At 42.1% G+C, this 6972-nt stretch overlaps 1 long non-coding RNA gene across 1 annotated transcript; it reads right to left on the bottom strand.

Annotated features, from left to right (window-relative positions):
* Positions 1-569: 569 nt before the first annotated feature.
* On the bottom strand, positions 570-5163 carry LOC310895192. Its single transcript, XR_014580526.1, has 3 exons — positions 3987-5163; positions 2076-3025; positions 570-1836 (listed from the first exon to the last, which is right to left on the bottom strand). It is a non-coding gene; the product is annotated as an uncharacterized lncRNA (long non-coding RNA).
* Positions 5164-6972: the final 1809 nt, after the last annotated feature.

Below are 6972 nucleotides of genomic sequence, written 5' to 3'. Positions count from 1 at the left end.
CCCCTTGCTTGCACAAGTGTCTTTGAGTGTTTTGTATTTTGGAGGAAATAAAAGACATTCCCAGGCTTATTACAAGATCATTTTGACAGAGGATTTTTTAACTTTTTTTTTTTTTTAAATCATGGAATTTTGAAGCTTGGTGGTTATGGTGTTATGATTATATTTAAGATTTAGTTGGTCTTTAGCAATTAGTAGTTGTCAGCTGCCTTTCTAGTGTTTGTGCCCAGAGACATTCCTTGTGGTAGATCCTATAGGCTTACCTCTCTGGGTGCAGAGGTTCCTCCTTTGCTTAGGGACAGAGACTTTTCTGTCATTTCCAGCAGGAGGATAGAGTTTCTCTGCATCTGACTCACTGTAAATTTTTGTAAATTTAAGTGACAGGTTGATGTTTCTACTGCATAGGCCTGAAGGCCCTACCCTGCTGCCCTACTGAAAAATGTGGCCTGTCAAGAGACCTCTTCTGCTCCTGTCCTTTCTAGAAGGAAACTTTACTCTGCTGCTTCTTCTTATCAGTCCAGAGGCTTTGAAGGCATTTCCTAGGAAGAGCTACCTAGAGACAGAAAATTAGATACGCCACAGCCATATCCTCATCTTCTCTGACTCTGTATTGCTTAAAGCCGGTGGCTGCAAATCATATTAACTACTATTGAAGAATGGTTGGGATGGACTTGAATGACTCCCAGCTCTTTTTTTTTTTTTTTGGAAGAGTTTTATTCTTGAGTCTTCACAGAGTCGGTGGATTATTATCATGACACGTTATCAAACAGTGCACCTTCCCCTACCACCAGCTACGAGTCCCCACTCTCCCCCTTGGGTTAGTTCAGGCGCAAGGGTTAGGCCTTAGAGCAGAGTGTGGGACACTGACAAGACAGTGTCCCCATCCCCTGAAAAGGGTGAGCAAGACAAACCAGGTAGCATGGTCTGACATTCACCCCCATCACATTTCTGATGGTCGCTGATGACTTCTACTGCCTTTGCCATTTATTCTTGTCTCATGGCATGGCACTTTTCATGTTGTGGGCACTGTCAGCGACCACCCCAGCCCAGGGGGTGCCACAGCAACATCAGGCTGTACTCTGCAAGTGAGCACAAGGGAAATACAGTTCAGCCTCCCAGATAAAGCCCAGCACCATACGTGTGTCTTTCAGTAGGAGCCATGCTCTGAGCTGTAACAGAGCAGGTCTGGCTGTCCCTTGACCACCATCAGCCAATACGTCCAGACACAACCACCAGTCTCCTTTTGTCACTTGTCAGTGCCTGCTGCTAGTGATGTTTTCTTCTCTTTGTAGCTGAGTTCCACACAAAGATCCCTGATTAGTCAGCAAATTCTGGTAAAGATCAAATTTGAACCAATATAGTGTCTATGAAAAAAGTGGTTCATCCTCCCTTCTCAGCTGGGGTGGGAAGACCAGGGAACGTGACTGATTCTTACAATAAAGGCCAACACATCAGAAGCGCTTCAGTTCAGTAGTGCTATTCCTACGTTGGCCTTTCCATTCAGGATTTTGCATCTCAGACACAGATGCCTCACAGCACCCTTCTGAATTACAGCAGACTCTTGACATGGCAACAGACATGACGTCCCTCTGTGGCTGCTCATGTCAGAGAAGGGCAGGTAGGCTATCACCCTCTACTACTCCTCAGAAAGTGTCAGTGGGTGGGAGGTGGTCTTTCCTGGAAGTTTGAATCTGTCAAGTAAGGAATTGGTGATGACCTTCAGTTTCTGAAAGATCCTCATGAACCTTTTATTCACTGGAAAAAAATCTCACCACCTACCCATTTAAAAGAAAATTAAAATGATTTTTGGAGACAGAGATGCTTGCTTGACTCTTCTTACTGTTAAAAAAAAAAAAAAAAAAAGAGTTATGAGTACCCTAGAAGGAGATAGCAGCACCAGGAGAAACCTGCTGCTTCTGCTGTGTTAAGTTCTCATTCACTTATCTGACAACAAAAACTCTAAAGAACTTCAAAAGTAGCTTTTCTTATAAAAATGTCCCATTTTCCCAAAAGGACATTTACATCCACAGGCCAGTCAGCCAGCCTGGAATATAATTTTACCAAACTGTTACACTTACCTCTGTTTTTAGACGCAAATCCTTTGATGACCTCAGTGGGGTTCTACATGAAGGAAAAGGCCCATTCATGGGAGTCTAATTGTAAGAAAAGAGCCCCAAAGTGAAAATACGACACCTGCAATCTCAGTATAGTGTTGAATAGTTGGTAAAGTTTTCAAAGCAAGTTTTGTGGAACATCAGGACTAAATTTTCAGGTACTGGTTCTCCATCTCCAGCTGACGTCAGCTGGAACTGCTTGCTCTTGAGACTTCTGGAAAGTAGGGCTTTTGTACTTTGCTTTACACATCACGCATTTTAGAATTGTTTCCCAGGAAAGCTGTGTGTTTTCCATAAAAAAGAAAAACCTCTAAAGCAATTTTTATTTGTCTTCAATATCTGTCAAAAAAGCTGTGTTAGTCTTTTCCTCTCCAAATAACCAAGTTAAGGTTTGCAGCCAAAGTTTGGCATCTTCAGTTTAATGTAGTCAAAGTGTACAAGAAAACTTTGCACATAATTTAGAAGTCTAAAGCACTTGTTTAAAAAGGAAGAGCAGGTTTAATTGAGCATACAACCACGTCAGCTTGTCATTCCTGGAGCAGGTAGTGTCTGCAGACTGGGGCTGAAAAGTGTTGCAGTAGATGTCTGACTAAATCTTGAATTTTCAGGGAAAAGGAACTGATCCAACATTTTTCTGACACCTAAAGATCCGACGGAGGACAATTGGGATGTGCAATGAACTCAAGCCTGGGGAGGTGTAGCGGTAAAGCTTTACCCCTTTGCTTTCTTCAGACTGGAAGTTATTGGCTTAGTAGAATGTAGGGAATAGAAAGAAGCCCAGCTCAACTCAGTATTTCAACGTTGGTCCAGATGAAGCAATTGGCTTTCTGTAGAGTGACTCCTGGGTGGGGTCACAGTAAACCTGGAGGCAACGCTTTCCACAGGGCTGCTGAAACCCATCTGAGCAGGACTGGCTGCAAAAATCAGAGCCTCGGTTGTTAAAATATGAGGATCACAAACACTCATCAGATAAAGCACAGGTTTGGGGTGAAAAAAGAGAGGATAGTGGATTTGGTGATGATACAGATGAATATCTAAACTAGTGTAATGTACCTGTCAACATAATTGCAGTTGTTTTTCTGATGATCCTATCAAGTGTTACAATTTCTTTTTCCCCATCTTTGTTTTAGGTAATTTTGGATTGCACTTTTAAGCAGTTATAAGTGAATTATAAAGGAAAAAGGTTAAGAAAAATGATAATCCAAATATGACTGTAAACTTGCTTTTTAGACTTTAAGCAGCTATGATAGCTTTATCCCTTCTTTATATCTCTTGATCAATGACGAGGGTTCATGGGAAGCTGTTAATGGGGAAAGGAAGAGAGGTACATAGCCTCAAGAAAGCTATTTGCATTTCTCACAAAATTATGCAATACAGACTGTTGTCCATAGCACCATAGCTTTTGGATTAAAACAAAAAAAACAAACAAACAAAAACTGGCATCATGGTCTACCTCTAGTGAGAGACTAGATAGACAAAATAGACAAGCTAGACAAGGGAAAGACAGGCATAAAGAATCACAGAGAAATGGGGTTGTTTTCTACAATTGCTCAGTATAAGTCAGTAGCAGAACTGGAAAGAGAACCGAAGTATTTTGACAGTAAAACCTCATCTAGTAGGCTCTTACCCTCCCAGTGTGCTTCCTTGTCAACATGCTTCTAGCAAGCTTATGAACCTTTTGTCCAGGAGATACCTTATTCTCCAGCTCCTCGTGATAGAGCTATTACTACTGAAGATAATCATTTTTTCATTTGTGTAGAGAAAGTCAGGCTCTGTCTTGCCTTTTCAGTCCTTTCTAAAGAGGCATAGGCCAAAACAATGGGCCTAGCACCGTTCCCCAAAAAGGGACAGCATAGGTTCATCATGCTTTTTTACCTCTTCCCTGGCAGATAACGTGGACTCTCCAAATGTCACAGCGATGAGCTCCAGCGTCCCCAGATGGCAGCGGCCTTGCAGATGGTGGGTGGAAATGCGGTCCTAGGGACCTGCCCCTGCTCCCCGCCTGGGGGGATGCCTGGAGCTGCACTTCTGGCAGCGCAAAGTGCCGCACCAGGACCCTGCAGGGTGCTCCTCGAGGGAGCTGGGATGGAGCCTCCTTCCTCTGCGATGGTGACCCCAGGCACTTGGGTCCTGACCGTGCTTCATGCCTACAAGGATGCAGCCCTCATATCACCAAACAGCGAATCACTGGGAGAGCTCTATGTCAGACTGAGTGCTTGAGTGCTGTGTTGCAAATATACTGGATATTACACATAGCTAGCAAAAAACAGTTAACTTGGAAATCCCACCTAGGCTGGCCTTTTTCTGGTTCTATTAAGACATCTACATATTTTTAAATACAATCACAAAATAGCACTCTAGTAGTTTTACTGTCAAATAAATGCCTTGTAGGTACAAGGACTTCTCCCCCCCCACCATCACCACTCCATTTATCTTTTGCTTAAATCCTTCCTCTCCAGAAATAATACAAATAAAGCCTCTGGGGCCTGTTTATATAATGGGGATTTATGTCATTTCAAGACAAATGGCATTTGCTAAGTTTCAGGGAAGCACCTGTATTAATTGTATTTCCTGCTCATGTGTTGCTTTTGTTTGCAATAAAAGAATTCATCTCAGGTGAGTTAACCTTGCTTTTAGAGAGGGCACCTGCAGTTATCTTAGTGCTTATTGTAAATCAAAACATGTTGAGCCTTTAAAGCAGTGAAATAAAGAGGTGCTGACAAGAGGGTATGCCAATAGGATTAGGAGCTTTTCTCACCACTTGTATTATCAGGATGGAGAACTGAGTCATGTTAAATTACAGGGGGAAGAGATATTCCCAGAAATTCCACAGATCGGAGATTGACTTGCTCCTTCAGTAAGCCTATGGATAGGAGGGGCATTCTGTGCTTGGCTAGATTAAGGGGGGGAAAATAAGAGAAAAAGACACCTCCCTTTTACCCTTAGGCATCTATAATTGACCAAGATTTTTCTGCTTGTGATTTGATCCATCCAAACCCTGTTAGAGGCACTTGCCCCCAACTGAGACCAAGGCTGAGGTGAATAAGAATTAGGTGACTCACTCATATGTACTATACATGCATTCACATCTATTAGGATAAATGACATGTCATTCAATTTAAGCACAGGCAACTGGAGATTGTCATATTTTGAAAATGACAACTGTTATTTATTTATTGAGAATATTTATACAGGTTCTTCCTAGGTACAGAGAATGCATTTTTCAGCAGCTGCCGAGACACGAGTGAATCAGGCGATTACACAAAGACCGGAGAGGCAATTCCACAGACAGAGAAACAAAGCTGGCATGCTACTGGCCACAGGGGCTGGGTCAGCAGAGCTGAATGGTGTGAAACACCACCAAAGTCATTAACCTGACAGTTTTGTGTGGTCATTTCAAAAGTACTGATTGTGATGCTCTGACCCCCGCTATATTAATACAGTGATACAGAAAGCAATATGTTAGGTGGCAGCAGGCAACTGTGTTTTAGCCCAGTTTTTAAGAATGGGAAAACTGGAATTGATCTGATGCTGATTTCCTGGATTTGGGGGCTGCTAGGAGATGGTAGGGAGAAGCTTGCCTTTCCCTGTCCTCACCCCAGCACATCCTTCTCCCTGAAGCAAAACTGATGTGTGTTGCAGATCATGTGCTATAGTCTGGGGGGGTTCATCCTCACCACCTCTGTTTAGATCAGGGCTCTCCTTGTCTACTTCTATGGCCAGGCTGTGAGCTATTCATTTAGTAAAAACATAGTTGTTAGTGCTGTTTAAAATCATTTCCATCGATGTTCTATTGTATTATTAAGTACAAATTTTCCATTAAATAGAGAGATACATAGATAGGTAGGTGGATGGATGGATGGATGGATGGATGGATGGATGGATGGATGGATGGATGGATGGATAGGTAGATAGACAGACAGACAGACAGATGAAAAAGAAAAATCCATGTGGTCATAAAGAGACAACATTATCAAAGTGGGTATGAGTTCCCCACTCTTATATCAGTACAAAGCAGGACTAACTTTTATATCCATGTCCAGTCTTCAGGCTTCTAAATAATCACTGCAGCTCAGTGGGATGCCCTTCAGAGTGGACACAAGGAACTCAGTTTAGTATTGATTTTTTATTGATTTTTTTTTTTATTCTGGATGTCTTTATTATATTCAGTTTCCAACACATCTAACTTTTAACTCATTTAACATCCAACTCTAAGAATTCTTGGTTATTTATTTATTTATTAATCTATATTATTTGGAAATCTTTCATTTTTCCCCCGTAGCTCTGGATTCTGACCTCTGTGCATCAGATGGAAAGCCGGAGCTCTCCATATCTTTTGTAAGTTCAGCTAATATGTAGTTTTGTGTCTGATGGTTCAGCTACACAGTGATACGATTTGTTGCACATTAAAAGACCGCGGTTGCCACAATCATCACCTTGTTTGGTCTTCTGAGATAGCACTGTGTATTTTCAGAAGACTTGAGAGAAAGGTGTCATAGCGGTGAGAATTGCTGAGTGCCCTCGAATAGGAGCCAAGGCCGATCAGCTGTTTGGAGGAGAAATCAAGCTTTTACCTTGCAGCGTGAAACACGCTCTCCCCACTGAGAAGGTTGCCATCAAAGCACTGAGGCTGAAATTTTGCACTGTGTGTTGACTGAAGTTAGCTACCCAAATAAATAACCTATGCTTCTGCAAGTCTTGTTAAATCAAAGATGTGGCCTTTCTGAAAACTAGTTAGAAGTTGGAATAAATCTGACTGAAAGTGCCTCTGGAAAGACATCCTGGCTCTTAAACATTGGCCTGTCTGTTTTCATGCTTTACATTACTAATTTTCCTGAGGATGTACTTTGTCGGGTCTGGC

The sequence above is a fragment of the Anser anser genome (assembly GCF_964211835.1).
Source record: "Anser anser genome assembly, chromosome: 2".
NCBI classification, from domain to species: Eukaryota; Metazoa; Chordata; class Aves; order Anseriformes; family Anatidae; genus Anser; species Anser anser.
Note: the sequence above shows the minus strand (reverse complement) of the source record. Positions and strands in the feature narration are given on the sequence as shown.